The 23,968-nt window shown below is 32.0% G+C and overlaps 1 long non-coding RNA gene across 1 annotated transcript; it reads right to left on the reverse strand.

Annotated features, from left to right (window-relative positions):
• Positions 1-16,382: 16,382 nt before the first annotated feature.
• Positions 16,383-20,070, reverse strand: LOC112327533 (uncharacterized). The gene is made up of 5 exons (XR_002981839.2): positions 19,855-20,070; positions 19,721-19,773; positions 18,595-18,667; positions 17,764-17,900; positions 16,383-16,469 (listed from the first exon to the last, which is right to left on the reverse strand). It is a non-coding gene; the product is annotated as an uncharacterized LOC112327533 (long non-coding RNA).
• Positions 20,071-23,968: the final 3,898 nt, after the last annotated feature.

Below are 23,968 nucleotides of genomic sequence, written 5' to 3' on the forward strand. Positions count from 1 at the left end.
AAAACATTATTCATTGTCTTGAAACTGCCATCATATTGGTGTTCACCAACTTGACACCACCAAGTTATATCAACATCAACATCATTATAATTCCACCTACGTCAATGAAATATATATATTTTTTATTTTCATACATGACATGCCTAAATTACCATTTAATAGTAAATTGGTCTCGTCATTGTATGTGATATTATTCTTCACATCAGGAACAATAGTGTCACTATAATTAATGACATAACATAAAGATATTATAATACATTTTGTAAGAAAACAACAACTTTGATTTCGCTCAATTGGATATAATTTTAACCAAATTGTATTAACCCAACTGTAATTGCCAAAATTCATAGAAAATTCAAACAAATTCCCAAAATTTAAAGCAACGTATATTTCACCAAAATTAAAAATAATTTATGATATCAAATCTAATTAATATTTTCATACTCAACTGCATGAAATCAAACCCAAATTCATAGTAAATTTAAAAAATTCAAAGAAAATACCACATCCAACAACTTATCCACAATTCAACGCAACGCGTAATTCATCAAAATTATACCTTATTTATGCTCTATTGTATGAAATCATCAAGCATAATTGACAATAATATTAGCTCATTTCAATCAATTTATAAAAAAATCCCTAATTTGACAACTTATCCAAAATTCAACACTAATTCATTGAAATTCTTAATTTTTAATTAATTGATGTTATTTTCATGTTCAACTACATCAAATCAATCCTAATTAATGGCATTCATAGCTAATTTATCATTAATTCAACCTAAACCCTAAACAATAATTTTATTTCAACTAAACTAAACATAAAATATATATATATATATATATATATATATATATATATATATATAAAGTGCTGAGGTGGTGGCAACAGCGGCAACAATGGTTTTTGAAGAGGAATGCGTTTTAGGATGCTTGAAGACTAAGATGAGTTTGAGTTTTAGTGTTTTAAGGGGAAAAAAACAAGTGATTGGTTGATTTTTAGAGAGAGGATTGTTGTTGACATCATTTTTTTAGAGAGATGGTGTTGTTGTGTCTATTTGTGTTCTTCAATCTAGAAAGGAGTTTAAATTTTATGATATGTCGCGTTTCTGAATCGCGACATGTTAAATTGATGTGTTTTTGAAGTGTGACAATCATCTTGTTGTGCTTGAGAATAATGATATTTAGTAAATGTTATATTTTTAAAATGTTATAATGTAAAACTATATTATTTTACCAAAAAAAAATTAAATGGTATAATTCCGCCAAGATTTTTAGATTACTGTATTAATATTTATTTTAAATCCTTATATATAGCCTCCGTAACTTTTGCAGCACGGTACAAATTCGTTATTAACACACTACATATTCTGTCCACTCCTGCAGTATCACCCTCGTGTGAAATAATCATTTCTCCTTAACAGAAAAAACGGTTTCTTCAAAAGATCACATTTTGGCGCTTGTCTTTCTCTCTCTTTCTCCTCAAACTTTCTTTAGCAGGAGCAAAGAAACTATCAATGGCCGAGAAAGATCAAACTGAAATTGATCTTGAAATTCAGGCTCTAGTTTTGCATGTTGCTGATTGCAAAAAAAACTTAAAACGAAAGTTTGATGAGCTTCTGCTAAGAAATAAACATGAAGCTGAGGCGATCCAGGCAGAAATTGCAGCACTGAAGATATTTCAACAAAATGAAAACAAAGGAGTGACTGGGTTAATGGCACCGTTTACTCAACCCAATGAAAGCTGGGCCAATCTTGAAGCCAAGAAAGAAGAAAAGGGTGGAAATATAGGATTCAATCCATCTGGTGAGAGTGGTTATGGTGATAAAGTGGAACAAGAAATGTTTTATTTGAGTGGCTACAGCAGAGAAACAATAGACTTGAAGAAAGATGATTCTGTGCAAGAAGGGTCTGTCTGTGAAAGAAGGGAACAAGAAAAGCCAAGAATTGTACTGGGAGGTGTAGATAATGAAGAGAGAAGTGGTGATAATGATAAATTGGAGCAGCTAGGTATGTCATCTTCGACCAGTGTCATAGGAAATACAGAAGATAATATGGAAAAATTGGTTCCTGAAAGTGGAGAAGGCAGTGAGCCAAAGAAAGAAGGTTTTGTGAAATTGATGAATGGGGGTGAATTAGAAGGTAAGAAATTGAAAACAAAAAAGGTCAGTTTTGTTCCACCTGAAAGTTCTTATAATAAGCCAACCGTTCATACCAAAATCAAAGAATTCAGCAGAAAGATTACTGCATTGTTGCAAAAATTTAAGAAAGACCAGCACGATGCGGAGGAGATCAGTCATGTGAAGTGGCTGAATGGCTATGCTAAATCAGCTGAAGATTGGGAGTCTGCCAAAACATTGAAGGCTACAACAGTTAAGCTGGCCACAAGCTCTCTCATATGCTCATTAATCTCATGTTGTTGCTGTCAGATATGAAAGAAATGGCACCAAAGTTTCAAGTGATGAACTCTTCTCTCAAATGGCTAATTGGAGATGAGAATTATATGGTAGCAAGCAGGATTCTAGCTCTCCTGGATTTCGTGGATCAAGAAGTCCAAAGCACAGGAATATTAAAGAAGTTAGAGTTACATGAAGGAAATTCAATGATCAAGAAAGTTGATATCGATAGTAATGTTCTGAAGGAAGGCTTATTTGATGAGAACCAAGTTAACCAACTCATTCTTCAATTCTTCCATGAAATTCTGCGTTTGGAAAATAATCTAAAGCGTCAAGGAGAATCAGATACAGAGAAGTCATTGAAGGATTTAACAACTCTACTAGAAGCTGACCTCAAGGAATGTGAGAAGGAACTGAACAAGATAGAATCAAGGCTGAATGAATTGAAGGCATTATGCGGACTTGAACCAGATGATCTGAATATATATCCAAAAATAGAGTTAAAGATGAATGAATTGTGTGACTAAAGGAAGATGAAGACCTAACAAGCGATCGAAGAAGCTTCATTCAAGCTACATTGGGTATTAGCTAGTTAGGAGAAGAGAAGAATCACCAAGATTTAATTTTTTAGTCATGAATCTTGAACCCTTTCTTTTTTTTTTCAATATGGTATTGAATTTTATGCTTAATTTTTGGGAAGCAACCTGGAATTAAGTAATTTGAGCAAAGCAGATTTAAGTTTTCACTTCCACTGCATGCCATGCCAGCCTATGTATGTATAATATAATATAGTTGCATTGTTTAACTTCAATTTACACATGGCTCTCAACTTGTACTCTCAGAAGAAGCCTGGAAGAGCCAAATGAGTATTTTGACAAAAATATTGTGATAGCTGAATTAGATTAAGATTTTAGATCAAGTAAATCAACAATGGCTGACAAGGGTGAGAGAAGATAGCACAAAGAGAGAAATCGAAGAATTCAAGAAAGCTCAAGAAGATGCAAATAAGAGAAGGAATGAGCTAATAACCAATCTTGAAGCAAGAACAAAGTGCGACGGGGCCAATGAATTCAAGAAAGGAGTTTGTGGGAATAAAGGGTTGGCTCCTGAGTTAGAAACCGGTGATAGTGGAGATGTAGAAGATGAAACAGAAGAGTCGAAGAAAGATGATTCTCAGGGACAATGGTTTCTTCGTGGTAAAAAGAAAGAAGAACCTGATCAAGAATTGCGCACATTGTTGGATACTCTGGCCAGTGAAAAAGAAGACTCAGAAGAAGAGCACGAAGAGTGGTTTGAAGAAGGTTCTGCCATTAACAAGAGTACGTTCTTAGAGGGGATAGGGTATAATTCCTCTAATGATCTTGAGCAAGAAGAAGGTTCATGTTCTCAATAGCATGGAAGGATTTCATTCGATTTGGCAATTTGAGTAGGCCACAATGGGAGTTCATCATGGAAGACCTTTTCCATATGATTTTATTCTGACTGATTTGAGTCCTTTTCCATTCAGGCATGATATTGATATCCTGATTGCTATAATATATTCTGTTAAATTTGGCCAGTTGCTATTTTTAATACAATATCATTCATTCAATTTACACCATTTCAAGCATGCATACACCTTCTGATTTTTGACCTTGCCCTATAGAGCAAGGATCAGACCATATGATTAGTGTAGCTGGTCTACTTAAGATGCATTTTCTTTCTAGGTTCAGCAGCTAGGGGATACAGTGGAAAGAATGCTTTGTTAACATGTGGTTTGAGTTAGAATCTGGAAGGGATGTTTAAGGTGGAAAATGCATCTGCCCAAGTTACAGAGATTTTACGTACTTCTTGTTCATGTAGCGAGTTATAGGGCTTAGGTGAAAGAATTGCAATTTTTTTTTCCCAACAGGAGGTTTCTAATCTAAGCACTCGCTTGCTTCAATTGTTTAAGTGATCTCAATACCTTTATCATTCTCATGTTTTCCACTTTTAATCACAGGTCAAGTATGTTTCGTCCATCATTCATATTAACTCAAGTGTAGGCTAAGAATCTGTATTCATTATTGCTCATTTTTTGTTATCAACATTAAGAAGTTATTATCTCTGCTTTTTTCAGCATGTGATGGATTTGTTCAAATCAGCGTTTGGCTCTTTTGATTACCATGAATTTCTTCAAACATAATTGCTCTTGTTGTGTTCATCTTTCTCAATAACCATTATAAAACACATATGCATTGTCATAATAATTTTTGTATATTTTTATACCATAATATAATTTTGAATATTTTTTGTTAACGTTCGTAAGGATTGTGAAAAGAATAATTATCCTAAAATTTTGGCTATTTTACAAAATGAATGGCTTAAATAGACTCTCCAACAATGACATGCTATTTTGAAAAATGAATGGCTTAAATACACAAACAAGTCATGATTTTTGCTTTACAATACTTTTTTTTTTTTAAGATAAAAGTTTATTAACACAAGTAAATTGTTTGATCATAAAGGGTTTTTAAAAAACATGTAATGTATATTGAGGTTTGTGTTTATGAAAGAATAGGATAAATAAGGCTCAAATGATGTTTAAGGATGTAAAAACATAGAATCACTTATTCTGTTTTTAGATCTTCTAGGCTTGTTACCTTGATTTTGATATTTTAATAGTTGATCTCTCTACAACCTCAATTCTTCATCGTTGAAATTTTGTCTTCGATTCTAAACTTTGCACAATCATTAAAGATACCTTTGAGAGATTTTTTCCTTTACTTGTTGATCATTTTCTTGTTCTCTTTTATAAAACTTTTTGTATATTTTGTATTTTTCCTCTTTCTTTTCGTTTAGAGGATTTCATCGATCATTCAGAAATTTTCAAAACATGCTCATAATGAGAGAGGTGATCCTAGGCTGGGTTATTATTCAAAAACATTTTTTAAGACTCAAAGGAGATTACAATGGATAAATTTTCACTTGTGAAGGATATATCAAAAATGATCTTTCCTCATCTACAATTCAAATATGCTTATATTGATAAATCTTAGCTTTATTTAGAATTTTTAAGAAGAAGTGATGGAATCAGACTTGAATGTGCACTATTTATCATTATTCACGTCATCAAATCATTTAATTCTATTTTGGATGTAATTGTGTTATTTTATTAAAAACTTTCCTCTTTGGGGTTCATTGAGAGTGAAATGTAATTTTAAAGTTAAAAAATGAGAGACTACCCCTCTCAAATATCCCAAAAAAAAAAATTCAATACAAAAGATGAAAAAAATATTTGAAGAAAAGAAAGAAACTAAAAAATATATAATTTCAATAAAACATTATTTAAAAAATGAAAATAAAATAAAATTAGGGATGAAATTATGGAAAACATCAAGAAAATGTTGAAATAAGCTAAATAATTAAAAACTAGAAGGCCAAAAACTAAAGTAGAAAAATGCGATAATTAAAATGTCAGGACAATAAAAATACAATCAAGGGCAAATTTATAAAGAAATATTAATGAAAGGGTTAAAATGGCTAAATAATTAAAAATTAGAAAGCTAATGATTGAATTAGAAAAGAAGGTGAAATTGAGGGACCATTTTAATATATTAAAGGATGATTGAAAGAAATAAAGATAAAAGGTTGAAATTTACTGACATGAAATTAAAGGACATATTTTTTAAACATGAAAACTCTATTGAAATGAAACGATGTATTTTAGGCAAAACAACGTTATTTCACAGCAAAAGCTCAAAACGACATTGTTTGGAGTGTAAGTTTAAAACAATTTTTCTCCTCGCTGCATGGCCCCTCCAACTTCATTCTTTTCCTTTGTTTATGCATGATTTTTTGCAATACTCCCCCCCTTTCTATCTCTTTCATGCCTCCTAATAACACCAAACAACACACCAATCCCCTCCGCTGCATGTGTACTACATTATCAACTAAAAATACGTGCTTTAGCCCTTTTAAGCCGCCGTAAAACTGGTGTAAAGATGCCAAAACAAAAATGCTTGGTCAATGTGAACAATCAAAGTAGAGGGTTGAGATTAACCCAAGAGAATAATGGCCACGATCATTCTACTAATAAAAACTCCAAGAGCTTCATCATTCTCTATAAATAGAGGGAAAAACAAGAAATAAGGGAAGCTAGGCTAGAGAGAGAAAAATATCAAGATGGATAGAGAGAAGAAAATGAGAGTTTGAGCCTAAATAAGTGAGGGTAGATTAAGTCGAAAGGAATGAGAGGTGAAAGAATAAGAGAGAGAGAAAGAGAGAAGAGAGGGAAAAACCTGAAATCTTAAAAACCAAAAAAATTAATATAAATAAAAGAGTTTTCTGAGATAGGAAATAGCTGAAAGGAAAGAAGAAGAAAAGAGAAAGAAAAAATAAATAAAATAAGCAAAACAATAGAGAGAAAGAAATCTAAAGTAGAGAGAGAATACCACATCACTTGCACACCACTGTCTCTACCACCACTACAGGTCCTCTCTCATCTAGAACCAGTCTAAAGTTAAACCAAATCTTTTTTTTTCTTGTTTTCTAGTAGGGTTTTTGCATTCTTTTTACCATTCACAAATGAAAATAATGAACATTACACTATTCATGCATGGTTACTATTTATCCATGTATTTTTAATTATTTTTTTTTCTCACTTCTCAATAGTGCATTCTTGCCTTTTTATGAATGCATATACATGCAAAAATTCATTTTTGAAAGTAGGTTACTATTCTCCCATGCATTTTTATTTTATTTTATTTTTATTTGTTTTGTGCTAACATTATTTGCATATAATAAACCTACACTTTTGCCTTTTTATATATGTATATGTGTCTGAATATTTTTTTAAAATAACAAAAACAATGTTGATGAGTTTTCGTTAAGTTAGCAACAATTGTTTTTATTAAGTTTAGGATTTAACAGCTAGGTCAACATGTCTCCTAGTTTTTAGACATTGACATAGGTCTAGTAAGATATTTTTAACCTTATAACATGTTCAATAAAAAGTCGAAGTGTTTTCATCAAATTGACATCATGTTTTGAAAACTTTGATTTCAATGGTTAGGTCGATGTGTCTTCTAGTTTAAGGGACTGACATTTTAAAATAAAAAAAGATCAATAATATGTTTATGAGTCTCCTCCAAGTAGGGACTGACGTGGGATAAGTGTAGTATTTTATTCAACTTTTTTCTTTGTAAAATAGTAAATATTAATAATGAAAGAAAGAAAAGAAATATTTCTAAATAAATAAATAAATCATTGAGTTGTGAAACTTTTTATTTAAGGCCCGATGTTAAATCTACGAACATCCACCAGTAATAAATAACATAAGAATAAGCTCAAAAAATAATTTGGACAATTAATGAATGTATAAAATAAATTTAAGAGAAAACACATTACTAAGATATTAAATCTAAGGCAACAAATGTTTATGAAAACTTGTTCAGTAGTAGTTTGGGTTAAAGGTAGTATATATAGGGGTGCAAGTTTTAAGGTTTTAAGTAAAGTTTCTTCTGTTTGGTTGGAGAAGGAAGTGACTCTTTAGGAAGTTTAGGAGGCTGGGAGGATTTATGAAGGATTAAACACTCTTATGCTCAATGAATTCAATTTTAATTTCTATAAAAGGCATGGCCACTCATCATAGAATAATTTTTTTTTCTAGTTTTGCAATTCTTTAAAATTAGTAGGATGCCAAATTGGATTAATAATGCATACATTACTTCAATCCTGAAACTAATTATAAATTCATAAACTTTAGACATGTTAGTCTTGTAAATAGGATATATAAGATCATTACCAAGATCTTGCAATTTAGGATTAGACATGTTATTGATGAGGTGATTAGTGATACATAGTATGCTTTCATATCGAGAAGACAAATCCTTGACAACTCTCTCTTAGAAAATGAAATTGCCGATTGTATACGATGACAAAAGGTTTAAGGCTTCTTTTTTTAAATGGATTTTCTAAAGGTTTTGACTCGGTATCTTAGGATTTTATCTGTAAAGTTATGGGTTCTATAGGTTTTAGAGGTAAATGGGTTTCCTGGATAAGATAATGTATATCTACGACTCATCTTTCTGTTCTCATCATTGGCTCACCATCCAACGAGTTTTTTATGCAGAAGGGTATTCGAAAGGGGGATCTAATGTCATCATTCTTGTTCAATATTGTTTTTGAAGGATTAACGATATTATTTAGATAAGCAATGGAGAGTGGGCTTTACTTTGGAGTCTAGATCTATTCTCAACAAGCAGCACTGCTTTAATATGCTGATGATATAATGATTTTTTGTCCTAATGAAATTAAAGTCCTAAAGAATGTTAAAATCATTCTTCACTAGTTTAGACTATTCTTAAGTTTTAAAAGTTATTTATCACAAGAGTCTTTTAATTGATGTTAATGTTGATTTGGATAATACTAAAGGGGTGGTTAACTCTTTAAGTTGTAAGTCAAGCTACTTATATGCTAATTACTCGGGGTTTCCTATAGAAGCTAATTCGAGACTTTATTCCACTTGGAAACCAGTTTTGAAAAATATTAGGTCTCATCTTCGAACTTGGAAGGGTAGGATTATTTCAATAAATGGAAGACTTTGTTTAATTAAGTATGTGTTGTCTAATCTTCCACTTAATTATTTGTCCTTGTTTACAATTCTTTCTGGAGTGATAAAGAAAATAGTCTTCATGTAATGAAAAAAAATTTAGAGTGAAGATATGAATACTCAAAAAATCAGGAAGGTAGCTTGAAATTCTCTAATTAGGCTGAATGGTAGAGGTGGGGTTTGGAATCAAATCTTTTTTGAAAAAAAAACAAAACAATATTGTTTAAATAGTTATGATAGTATAATAATGATGTTGCTAAAGCTTGGATAAATTTTATAAATTAAAATATCATCTTGATAGTAATGAGGTGGTGCCAAAGTTTTCAGGAAATCTTCAACTATTTGGAGTGGTATTTGTGCAAATATCAGAAGTGTTCTCTTGGTGTGCAAAATATAATTTTTATGGCAATGGGAAATGAGAATGACATTGTATTGGGACTGGTAAAAGATAAAAGAAGAGAAATTATTACAATTGCTATCACAGGGTCTCTTTATGCCAAAATGTTGTTAACAAGAGAGTTTGGAAAACCAAAAGGTGTATTTTTTGTTAAGAGTTGTACTTTTTTTATTGAGTCTTTTTTTTTGCCAAGAGAAAAACCTTTTCGATCAAATTAATATATGGTACTCTAGTGCTCCTTCAAAGATAGAGTTTCATCTATGGCTTTCAATCTTGAATAAATTACATGTAAAAGACTTCTTGCATTGAAGAGGTATGTTACAAGATAATGATTTAAACTATTCTTTTTGTAAAAAAGAGATTGAAACTACAAATCATATTTCACTTTATTGTTAAATAGTTTTGAAGTTGTGGTCTCTGGAGGTAGATTGGTTAAGTCAACAATTGACCTTGTCTCAATCTTTGGATGACTTTTTCTTATTATAGAATGGCATAGTACGGGCATCTATGAAAAAAAAAGGTGTGATGTTTGTTTTTCTTTGATATAGTTTGGTCTGTTTGAAATGCCAACAATAATTTGATTTTTAACGAGAAAGAAACATACTGGGATAATGTATGTTATTCTCTTTTTTGTCGGGTTGCTACTTGGGCAAAATGTAATGATGAGAGTTTTTACTATACTAAATTATATTTAATTCATTAATCATATGATTTTTTATGGTGGACTAACATGATAAATATGAGAAATGATTCTTCTTAATAGATATGTTAAAGTGAAATGTTAACGTGTCTTCAAATGGCAAACTACGGCCTTCAAGAATTGGTGGTGTTTTAGAGATCATGAAGGGAAATTCCTTTGTTTTTTTTTCTTGTTCAACAAATAACATGGAATCTAATGAAGCTAAGGTCTTAGAAATTTGAAAACCTATGCTTATGAGTATTGACTGATGCTATGTTTCTACAAATCAATGGGTTGTTGAGTTTGATTCTTACAATGCCATTACTTGGATTAAAATGGAAAATATTATCCGACCTTGGTGTTTGTAAACTAAATTCAATAATATTTTAAATGCATGTAATATGCTTCCTTCCATGTGTTTTGATCATATTTATAGAGAGAACAATCATATAGTGGATCATTTGATCAGACAAAGAGTTATTATCATGTTTGCCTAAAATACTTGATCATATTTGAGCTTTTTAATTATAACTATTGTTAAATAGATCTGATAAGTTATGCATTTGAAAAAATATTCTAATGCATGACGGAGACTGGATTTGAAGATGTAACGTTGCAGATAAGCCATCGAAGAAGGGATTATCTTTAGTGCAATCGGTCATCAGATTATCGATAGGATGAATACCTGACAAGGGATTGATGAAGCCAGCTAAATCGGGTATTAGCTACGGTGATTTTGTCTCAGCTACAATAATAGCCCTGCCACTTACTCATTATGCACACAGATTTTAAACATAAACTTAGGCATTTCCAACGTGATAATAACACATGCATGATCAGATTGATGGATTTGTAGAGGTTTCGGAATGGCTTTGCTCTTTTCTTCTGCAGATTGAAAGGATTAACAATATGATCAGATGATGTTTGTTAGCCAATAAACTCAACGATTTAGGCACTGCCAAATTTAACTAGCTGGTATAAAAATTAAAAAAATCTTGAACTGAAAGCTTTCATGTAGATGATGGATTCATATCCAGTCAAATTGTCTTCTTTATCAAATTATTTAGGAGGGAGGTGGTATTAAGAGTTGTGTGCAGGAACTAAAAGGGGAAAAGACACTACTAAAAAATGGAGTAATTAGCAACGGACTGTTCCGTTGCAAATAACACTAAAATCCGTTGCTAAAACAATTTAGCAACGGAATCAGCAACGGCAAAAATCCGATGCAGATTTGTCGTTGCTGATTTTTTTGCAACGGATTTATCCGTTGCTGATTTGGCAGCAACGGATAATCCGTTGCTAGTTTTGCAACGGAAAATCCGTTGCTGACAATCAGCAACGGATTATCCGTTGCTAATTGTCAGCAACGGATTATCCGTTGCTGCCAAATCAGCAACGGATAAATCCGTTGCTAGTTTTGTGAATCAGCAACGGATTCTCCGTTGCTCATTCATGCATCAGTTGCAATCACCAACGGAGAATCCGTTGGTGATTGCATTTGTTTTTATTAAATTAATTTTTATTTATTTATTAAAATGACTTTTAATTTATTTATTTAATTATTTATGGATATTTTAAAAGTTGTAGAATTTATATAACCAACATAAATTAATTAATATTAAAAATAATTATATCATTAATAAAAAACAAAATAAAAATAATATTCATATTATAAAAATTTAGTTAAACTTGCATTAATACAATTAAGTTCAAATACAATAAAAAAAAAACAACAAAAGATACAATCATGGTGCTGGTTGTGAAGACGAACCATGATATTGTGGATCAATACAAGATTGATCAGGATATAAAGGTCGAGGTGTAGGTCGAAAAATTGGTTGAGATGCGGAACCCATAGGTGTCATTATCTGAGGAGCCATAGGTGGCGGTATTGATGGAGTCAAAGGTGGTGGCATACCTTGATTAATATTTGATGTCCCACCATGGTATCCAAGATTGTTCACAAGATATTCTTTCATGGAATCCATCTGCCGTTTCATTTCAAGAATAAAATCATCTTTTTTCTTTATCTCCTCTTCTTTATCCTTTATCTCCTTTTGCAATGCTCGATACGATGAACTGGGATATGATGACTCCACCGAGTAGGAATGTGATGAAGAGCTTGTACTAACTTTTGATTTTGGCATACGAGGTGCACCATATACCCTACCCTTTGTAACTCCTCCTGAAGCCACACACCAAGCTGCTCCATCAAATGAAGGATGATTTTCCCGATCAGTTCCATACTTTGAAATCATCTCCATTTTATAATTTTCCTACAAATAAAATACATGCAATAATAAATTAATTTGAATGTTGAATAATACTTAAGTTATATTAAGAAATAATCAAATAAAAATACATACAACCACTTTTTTAGACTTGTTGTCGACGAAGCTACCAGATTGCTTAATACTTTGATGCAAAGCTGAAAAGACATCATCCCATGGAGGTTCTTTTCCACCAGCTTTCTCTTGCTTTCAAGATTAATAAATATTATAAAAGATAAATATACAAATTTTAATTTATTATCTTAAGCATAAAAAAAATAAATCCATACCATGTTAGCTCGATATGATGCAAATGACACTGTTTCTCCACAATGAGTGCTTATTTTACCATCTGTTTTGGTTAATCGATTCCTCCTAGCAGATTCAGATCTCCTTTGAAATTCAGGGGTGGACCAAACATCTTTGATCATTTGATTCCAATCATCATTGTTTATCCAGGCAGGACCTTTATCAAGACAATCTATAATATTTGTAGTGTTTTCTTTTGACATAGCTTTCTTGCGAGCTCGTGTCAATTGTTGATTCAAAGCTATCCTAGCCTTATCTTTCCAAATATTACGAACAATCGACTCATCTTCCTCAGGAAAGGAATATTTTTTCTACCAAATAATATATATACCAAGTAAAAAGAGTGCACAAAATTTCAAATTATATAAATAATTAATCATATTGTGTTATCTTGTTCAGAATTTGCAAGATGATGTAATAACTAAAGAAATTAAATGATATTAAAGAGTAAACAAGAAATAAGAACAAATTATAACACAAATCAGTCATAGCTATTCAATTGATAATTTTCATAATTCTACATTAAAGTGATCAAAATTGAAAAGAATATTATGGCAATTAGTGTTGGTTCTTACCTTAAACTCTTTAAAGAGTTCATCCCTGCACATTGGATCTACTTTTTCCCAAGAGTGCCATGCTCCCTTAAAATTGGACCTGAAAATATCTCCGATTGCACGGCCACACGATGCGTTATTGAACCTAAAAATATATAATAACAAACTTATATTAAACAAACAATGACACAATAATAAGTAAATTTTTTCATACTTGAAAATATAACCTTAATAAGTTAGTTATTAAAAGTTTGAACTTACTCTGTTGTTTCATACAAACAAAGCTCTTTTTTTCTTGTTATTGGATCTATTGGCGTGTCAAAACCCTTCCTTTTAACACTTTGATCATAATTGTATGGAGAAGATGTTGAACCGTGATATGATGGAACACCATCTTGATCCTCATTACATACATCTCTCTCATCACATACACCTCTCTCATTACTACCGTCTCCCTCATCTTCATTTCTAATGTTCACATCATCATCATTACCATCAACTCTCCCATAAGTCCCATATAAATTATGTCCTCCAGAAACAAGTTGGTTATCTCGAGAGAAACCTCCTTGAGTTTGAAGCAAATCTTGAAAACGAAAGCCCTCACAATATTGATATGCATCAACCCTCCCATAATCATGTTGAGGAGGATGTGTACTCTCCAAAGTGGGTATATAATACTCATTTATGTTCTGATACACAGGTTGATGAAATGTGGATCCTTTGTTATTATGCCTTGATGTAGTTTGAAATGACTTGGATGAAGTGGACCTGTCACTCCTTGATGTGGACCTGTCACTCCTAGAATCTAATATGGATCCTCGTCGAGGCATGCTAAAAACCAGAAAAAATAACTAACATTTAATATGAATATATACAACATAACAATAAAAAGCTTAAAAAAGCAATTGTACACAAGCAGATAATTTGGATTGCTTGGTACACCCATCCCACAACGGCTCCTCCGCAGCTTTCAAAAGCTTAAAAAATTTAGTTGCATCCGGATTTGGAATTTCTCCTGCTACCACAGGACTAGACACATTATCATTGTAGAATGCATCACCCAACCCCACTGCATCCATAACCATATTCCTATATGGATTCTCTAGACAAACATCATTCACAACATGACTCATTCCAATCGATGAAGGTCCAGCCAATATTGGTTCTGCGACATAAGGCTCCCCATGTACAGTCCAATTTTCATAACAAGGTAAAAAACCTTTTGTCAATAGATGTTTACAAACATCATCTTCCTTTAAAAACTTTTGATTTTTGCACCTCACACAAGGACATCTAATTTTTCCCCCAGATATATTTTTATCAATTGAAAATGCAAAATTGATAAATCTTCTAACACCGGTAATGTATTCAGGACGAAGGCGGCCATCCATAAGACGACGATACATCCACGATCGATCATCCATGTTAATCTAATTAACATGACAACACCAATAAGCATTTTTTGAAATAAACATACTTCTTTAACTACTAGTACTTAAACAATCTTTTAAAATAAAATATGTTCGGTTAGTATTTTATATTTTGATTTATATTTTCTAACTAGTGACAAAAGTAGACGTTTAGATTATGTTCGGTTAGTATTTTATATAGCATAAATGAATGAAGAAAAAAAAATATTTAGTTGAACAAATATTAAATAAATTTATCTTTATAATAGTTTTGGAGTTCATTTTTTTTATTGGTCCTTCTAACTTTTGTTACCACCTCAAGTAGTTTTTTTTTTATTTGGATCATTTTATTTTTATTAGATCCATCAAACTTTTTAATTTTATTCGGATATTTTTTTGCTCAACTAAGAAATGGTAAATGAAATCAGAAACATGCGAGGTAATACAAGATTAAAGAATTTTTTTCATTTTTTAAAAAAGATAAAAATGCAAATATAAAAAAAAAAACATAATTTATTATGTGTTACAATAGTTACTCACATTTGTATCTTTGTCTCTTATCATATACATTGTATCTATCTTTTATGTCGTAGTGAAATAATAATTAAATAATAATTATAATACTGGTGGATGAAAATATAAATACATTTGTTTTTTAAATTTTTTAGGCACAATCCAATTTAGTTGATTACAAGTTCTACACAGACGAGCAATAAATATTGTTAATATTTATGGTTAAGGTAATGGAGGTGTGAATATATTTATGTTAAACCTCTTTCTATGAAATACTTATTATTTATATTTTGTTGTGTAATCAAAGTTTATAGTTAAACATGTAAATTAACTATTAGTCTCTTGGATGAGGATTTGTTGTTGTATTATGACATTTTTAAAAAAAATATCAAATTAATATTCTTATATTTTTAAATAATTTTAATATAACAATGTTAAACAAATTATAAAAATTTATTTTAATATAATTTCAATAAAAAATCACACGACATTATTTAATTTGCGTGGGTATACATGTTTTTCACGCGTAATTATAATTGCAATCACCGAATTTAAAGAATACTATTAGTCTCTTGGATGAGGATTTGTTTTTGTATTATGACATTTTTTTAAAAAATATCAAATTAATATTCTTATATTTTTAAATAATTTTAATATAACAATGTTAAACAAATTATAAAAATTTATTTTAATATAATTTCAATTAAAAATCACACGACATTATTTAATTTGCGTGGGTATACATGTTTTCCACGCGTAATTATAATTGCAATCACCGAATTTAAAGAATACTTACTTTTCCGTAAAACTCCTAAAAGTGGTTTTGCATTTTCCAAAGTGTTGAATAACAATTTAAACATTTCCTTCAAACATCAATATCTCTCACCCATTTCTCCCATCTCTCCCTCAAACTCCGATCAACAGAATTCAATATCAAATTCAACAGATTTCAAGCTGTTTCAACAGAATTCTTATTTTATCAATTATGTTGTGCATATAGTAAAAGGAATCAACTTTTCCATCATTGTAATGTAAGTATTGTTATTTACCACACACCTAAATGTGTAATCATGTTTCTGAGAGTTTGATTATACTCAATATCAGATGTAATGAAAGAAAATCATTCAATTAGTTTTCTTATACAAACTGTCAATATTGTCCCAATGAAAGGCAAAGTTCCAACTACTTGAAAAGATTACAATAGGCATGCCCAACAGAAAAATTACGCACGATATAATTAAGCAACCATGTAAAAATGGAGCAAAATAGACTTACCTAAAACCCAAGAATCAATGGCACAAGGTGGAGGTTTTCTTATTGCAACCCAATCAGATGTAGCATATTGTGATCCAATAAGCCATTCATATTGCTGGAAAAATAAAAAACATAAACAGTATGTTACATCCATCAAGTTATAACAATTGCTAGTCTTTAAAACAAATTAGTGCTTTCCTCTCTAATCCTTTATCCTTTGTGTGATTGGAAATGGATATATACTAATTAGTGCTTTGCTAGAACTGACTTCACAGTGTAAACATCAAGCTCCCATCTTTTATATTCATTCCAAACAAGATCATGACCTTGTGAACCGAAAACAGCAAAAGAGTGTCTAATATTTCCAATTTCATAATTTAAATGGTCAAGTCCAGTGACCTCACAGCACTTGACCCTAGCCTTTTCCACAAATAATTCTAACAAGCCCATACGATTGCTTGTAGTTTGTTAACTGATCCTATATCCACTGATAATGGCTAAGCAAGCAAAGATTTTCACCATCAGTTGCATCATTCACACAGAGAAACTCAGCTAACTGACTAAAAAATGAACCATTGCACAATGCTGGTGCATTTTACATGTATCATTACAGACAAACCTGCTAAAAAACATGCAATTGTTTCTGCAATTACACAAGTTGGCTCCAAACAATTTGCTACTTAGTTCATGCAACAATCAGAGTCATCTAAAACATGGAATGTGGAAAGGAAATAACTGGAAGTGTGAATAATTTGCAGACAGAGTCTGAAGGTCCAGCCCACAAAGTAACAACTGCTGGATTAGGTATTTTAGGAAGAAGGATGTGTATTTCTCAACAATGACAGGGAAGTGAACTTGTGCCATTTCAAAGGTTGATGTTTAAATAATGTTATTCTTTTGTACCAGCTTTTCACATAACAGAACATACGATGAAACTCATGCATTGCCACAACGAGAGGCCTAATTATTTGATACAAGGAAGCATTTACACGAAATTGCTAAAAGGAAGTCAGTAAGCCCCAAGAAAAGAATGGAAGAAGAAGGATGAGGTTACTGTGGCAGTAAGCAACCAGGACCTAGGATTTCAATATCTAAATGCAATTATATCATGTAATTAATGTGCTAAGCTGCTTGGTAGATTCATAACAATATTCTAGTACATGTATTCAGTAAGCTTATTAAATAGATTGAAGGTAATCCAAAACAACAATTACTGCATAATCCAAAACAGCAGCTGTGTGGGAATATAAAAAGGATATGGTGTAAATTATAAATAAGAAGGAATCACAGAAAATAAATTCTTCAATTAATAAAATTTATTACTAGCCATTTCATCAATTCTTGAACTGTTAAAACATAAAACCAGCACAACAATCATCAGTTCATCTTAATAAGGTAAATGCGCTTACTGTTTGATCATAGGCATCTATTCCTTCACTGTCTAACAGTAAGAGATTGTACTGAGTTCCATCAAGGTCAGTTCTCTAATGTGGCAGTTCCTTTTGTACATGGCCGATGAGTGGATGCTACTTGAAATCCACTGCTCCTGCCAAGAAGATACAATACACAATTCCACCTCTTAGTTAATAACTGACACATGAGGTCAGTTGCAGAAATGGAATGTCATAACAATTAACTCTAAAATAAGCTTCAACAAACAAAATTCCAGTAGACATTCATTGATAAATCTACTAGTGTACATCTTAGGTAAAGGAATTGTGCATAACATCTTAAACCCATCCAGTTATAACACTTGCTAGTCTTTTAAAACAAATCCAAGTTAAACTATGAAAAACAGAAAGGATATCCAAGTTAAACTATTAATTTTTAATATTTTTTTGGCACTTGTCTTCTCATCACAATTTTTTTCTTCTAAGATCTAACCTGAAAAATTTCAATCTTAAACATGATTCATTTTGAAATTTTAAAATAACTAGCATTTAATTTATAACAAGGAACTAACTTATGGTTTTCAAAAACATAATGACTAACTTATAAAATCATAAAAAATGCATAGACTAAATTATAATTAACTCTAATTAACAATGGCAGCAGATGCAGAAAATGGTAACAGTTTGTATAAAAACAGTAAATGACATGTAGAAAAATTGCATGAACAAAGGAAGCTAGATGCATTAAATGATATTCCATGTAAATGACATGTAGTATAAGAGCACAAGACCTCAAAAGGACAAAGCATTAAGGAGACCATATTAAATAATAGTAAGAACGCAACACACCGCTTTCGTGCCAAGAAGAACCCAAAGGCTGATTAATTATTGAGGAAGATAACTTGATGCCACGCTTAAAAACCTAAGCCATCATATTGAACAAAGTCATGTCAGGACCCAGAAATTAAAAAAAAAAAAAAGCCAAATAACAAAGCAAGCATTAGGTACTGTAACAAAATGAGTAAATATTACAGATTTTTATCCAAAATTCAATAGCTGAAGCATACATATAGATGAGTCATATAGCCAGTTCCAAACTCCCTATTATATCTAGAATGCCTTTGAGTTGAAAAAAATAAAATAAAAAAATTGTTAAATTAAGGAAATTTTTAAAAACAGAGAAAGAATATTAAAAAAAATAAATGAAATTAAATAGTGAAATTACTATATTTCATGTACTAAAAAATCATGTCCCATTTCTTATACATTGTTTCTCTAACTTTTTTAAATTCTCAATGTGACTATCATATTAAAAGCCTGCCACCTAAACCATTTGGTGATCAATAACGTTTCCAAATCATGCATGCTGACCTCAAGACAGGACAATCAAATGAAAACAGACAACATATATAGCTAATGTGGGAAATTAACTGATCACCATGCAAGGAGGAGGCAACCATGAATTCTAACCTCTTTCACTACACAATTTTGCTACTTATATATATAACAAGAAAAATAGCAAGAAAAAAAAATAATGAATGAAGAAACAAAAATAAAACAGTAATCTTATTAACAAAACACAAAATCAACAAGCAAGTTTCCTTATATATATATAAGCATATGAATACATTCAAAACACCTAGGTGTCTGCACACAGGAGGACAAAAAGACTTGCAGACATCAAAGAACACCCAGCATCAATAATACTAATTGTTAAAAATTAAATTGGGGGTTTTGATAAATTTTCAATTAAACATGCATAATTTCCATCAATCACTCTCTTCCAGACACAAGAATTGCCAGCATTCAATTTATGAACCGTAACCCTAAAAATTAATTTGGGGGTTTTCATAAATTTTCACTTAAACGTGCATAATTAGGATATAAATCATGGTAAAAACATTTCATAAACCTTATATTTTTGAATTAATAGCCTAAAACCATTATTCACAGTATCGGGAAAAAAAATTCTTACCTGTGTTCTTCAGTTACAGGTGAGGGAGATGGATCAACACAACAGAATAACACCTGAGATTGGGAAAGCTAGGTTAGAACTGTTTAGTGTAACTTAAATTGAAACAAAGAAAACAAAAACCATAAATTAATTACCTGAGCTATCGAAGAAAATAGTGCAAAACCTAACCCGTTTACAGAGAAGGGGTAAAACAGGATGTTCGATGGTGATGATGATGGATCTGGTGCGATGTTGCCATGGGTCTCTGTTTTTGTTGGTTTGCAGAGAAATATTGAAACTGTTAAGATGAAGGAGAAGAAGATGAAGAAAAAAAATAGGGTTGCTGAAGACGAGTGCGAAGATGATGAACAATTTCGGGTAAAGGAAGATGAAATCGATGAAGAGAGGGTGATTTTTGAACAGTTAGGAATCGATGTTATTGGGGAGGAAGAAGGATACTGGAAGAGTGGAAGTAAATTAATTTTCAGCGTAAATGGTTGTTGGATCTATATTTCGGTGTGGGGGGAGAGAGTGAAAATAAACGGTTCAGATTTTATGCAATCAACGGTCTACATAATTTTAGTTTTATATTAACATTTTAATTTTTTTTTTCAATTAGCAACGGAAAATCCGTTGCTAAATTCAACGTAAATTTTGCAACGGATTATCCGTTGCTAAAGTCCGTTGCTAATATTAAAAAAATAATATATGTGTAATCCGTTGCAAATCCGTTACTGAATTTAGCAACGGAATTATCCGTTGCTAAATTCAGATGCAAATACCCCCTGTTTTTAGTAGTTTTTAGTAGTGAGAAGAAGAAAAAAACATTAGTTTTTTTCCAAGTTAGCTCCTGCAATTTTATGCTACGTGTGTTTATATATACGTATGTATGTATGTATAATAAACCTAACAGAATAACTGTTTCTTCAAAAGAACCACATTTTGCCGCTTCTCTTTCACAATCCCCCTCTTAGCATCAAAGAAACTGGATCTTGAAGCTGGAAGCACAATGAATATTGGTCACTCCAACGAATCCAGAGATCAGAATGATGAATTCAACAAAGAAAAAGATACAGAAGAGTTAAAGGAAGATGATTCTCAGGAACAAGGGATTCTTGGCGTTGAAAATCTAGATGAATTATCTGCTGAACAATATTTCAGATTTTGGGATAATGAGCTTGTGCTTGTTGAGCTGACCACTCGCCTTGAAAACGTGCCTCGTTATTTTGCGATTTTTGACATTAATATCAAAGAATTAGAGAAGAGAAGTGATACTGAAGACAAGAAAATCAGGGAAGTAATTGAACAATGGAAGAGACGTGAGAAAGAAGTAACTGAGAAAATGGATGGCTTAGTGAAACGCTATATTCAGGCTCTTCTAACAAGATATTCCTTTTTTTTTCAAGTTTTTCTTCGAAGACATCGGTTGAGGGCAGAAAGAACCCACCTTGAAGAAAGCATAAAGATTGATCAAGCGAAGGAATCCGGTGATCTTGGTGAATTCAAGGAAGAAGAAGACAATGGGAATAAAGGGTTTGCTGAGTCACGGACTGCTGAACTTGATCAATCTAGTGAAAGGTCTGTTGATGGACATTTTTCATCATATATGGGAGAATGGGATCAAGAATGGCAGGAACTGGGTTCTGGATGGGAAGAAGATTATAAAGAAAGTGAAGAAGGTTATGAAGAAAATGGAGAAGTCAAGAATAAAGAAGATTTTATGCAGTTGATCGCTTTGACGGTGAAGGTGACTTTTGATCAGTCTGAAGAGTCCAATCCTACATATGTTTCAAATATCATGGGATTCGGTGGAAAGGTATATGAGTTGATTCATGGAAGGAAAGCTGATTTGAAGAAAGCTCAACATGGTTCCAAGAAGATGAGTCTCGTGAAGTGGCTAAGAGGCAGTGTCAAATCTGATGAACATTTGGAATTAATCCAACCCGTGAAGGATCAAGTGGTTGGACTGGCAACAAAGGCGTCTTCTCTGCTTGCCACTCTCATGTTCTTAATGTTGGGGAGTGAAGAAATGAAAGCGAAGTTACCAGTTTTGGAACTTTCAATCAAATGGGTAACCGAAGCTGGGGATTCTGTGGTGACTCGCAAGATTATTTCTCTAATGAAAATGATAGTTGAAGAAATGAAAAGAAAATCAGAGAAGGGGAAGTCAGTTGTTCCTGATCGTGCTCCCATTGATCTAACAATATTCACTGAGTTTTATCAGCTGATTCTTCTTTTTCTCGATGGGATAGAGTGTTTGGAACGTATTCTAATGCTCGAAGCAGAACCTTATTCAGATTCAGATGAGTCAGTGAAGAATTTGTTGTGTTCAGTGAATGAATATGAGAAGGAATATTCGGAAAAGGTAGAATCAGGGATTAAAGAGATACATGAATTGAAGGGGTTATATTCAGGAAAGCCAGAAGAAGTGACTGTACATCATGGCCTGGAGATAAAGATAGAAGAATTGTGGAACAAAGTGTGGAATTCAGAGGAAGATATGAAGAGAGTGATGTAGCTGAGTAGGATAGCTAACAGCACTGGCTGAGATGTGACTAGAAAAGGGGAGCTGAATTGGTTTGGATATCTTTGTCTTCGTTTTCATTTCTTTTGTTAAACTTCTGATGTTTGATCGTTCGTTCTGCCTAAGAGAACTTAAACAAAACCTTCTTCTTCACAATAATGAATACTTGCTAATGCTTCATGCTTACATTTCATGCTTCAGGTTTCTGAATTTCTTGAGTGCATCTTTCCTTGTAGAGGCTGCTACGTGTTGTGATAATTGTATATATGCTCTTGCACGCCATCTGTGTTTGGTTATCCAGGAAATTTATATGTCAGGTATACGCTTATTTTCATGTAAAATTAAATGCAATTTTGAGCATCTTCCTAGTGCAACTGAGGCCCTCTAAAATAGCTAAGAGGAAGAAGATGCCACGCACATTTCAGTCTTATGATGCACTTGATCAAAATGAATTTTCTAATTAATTGGAAGAGTAAGATCCATTGATGAGTTAGAGTTTGCAAGCTCAGATACTCCAAGGGTTTCTTCTTTGCCCAATTCCCTAGTTATTCAATAAAATTACCGATAATTGGATAAACTAAAAGGCATGGTGGCTTTGGAACACCAAATCGAAGTTTTTATCAGGCCTTGCAGAGCATCTTTGATGAGTGGAAGCCAAGTCTAATTGAGATGATTTTCTTGGAAGTGAAAGATTATGTGCATGAGAAGATCACTTTTGTAATCATGTTATTCAAAGGCTTTTTGAACTATGCGATGAAGCCTAATTTCTCAACTTATTATCTCTCATTATTATATTATTATAGAAAACACCAAAAAAGATGAGTTTTATTTGAACTGTTCACACACTCACAAAACAACGTAGATTTACTATTTATTTTTTGATAATTCATTTTGGTTTTTAAAATTTTATTTTGGATGATTTGATCCTAATTGAATCGAGTTGCTTTTGATTTCTTAGGTAATGGTGGAATTAAAAGAAGAAGGATTGAAATGAAAAAAAACATTAAATATAGATAGCGTGCTAGAGATTTCGTAAAACATACTTTTACACCCTCAAACTTCAACTATAACATTATTTATACAATTTAGATTCCTTTAATTTTTTTTTAAAAAAGTCACTTTATGTACAAAATTTTATTTGTACTATTTTTCAGTTCTTGGTTAGAAAGAGGAGAGAGAGAGAGGGGGGGTCGTTGAATTCTGATGGTGAGAGAAAATAATTGTTCAAGCCATTTTCAACCACCAAAATGGATTTTTTTTTTCCACGGGTTCCATTCAATTAGATAGGTTTTATGGTAGTGTTTTAGAGCCTCAATATTTCCTGAAAAAACATATCTAAGTCAAGGAAAATAAATTTAACTCCGTTTGATTTTAGGTTTTTGGACCATTTTTTGGTTTTTTAGGTTGTTAGGTTGGTTTGTTGGTGTTTAAAGGATGTTGATGAGAGTTTTTTTGGTTGAAATGGCTTTAAAAATTGGGTTTTAAGGGCAAAAGAGTCACTGCCCTATTTTTACAGCCAACATTGTAATAGAGTGATAGTCGAAATATGGGCTTACAGACAACACGTTGTTTGCCTTGGCAAAAAACGTGTTGCTGCGTATTTAAAAAAAAAAATAGAGGTAGACAACATGTTATCCGTCCCTTTAAAAAAATTAAATTAGTCCCAAGCATGCGAGTCTAGCTTGAAAGCCCACCCACAAGCCTTGGCTTTTCCTTGCAATGGCCCAGGCGCCATAGGCCGGCAT

Source organism: Populus trichocarpa, chromosome 1, assembly GCF_000002775.5.
Source record: "Populus trichocarpa isolate Nisqually-1 chromosome 1, P.trichocarpa_v4.1, whole genome shotgun sequence".
NCBI classification, from domain to species: domain Eukaryota; kingdom Viridiplantae; phylum Streptophyta; class Magnoliopsida; order Malpighiales; family Salicaceae; genus Populus; species Populus trichocarpa.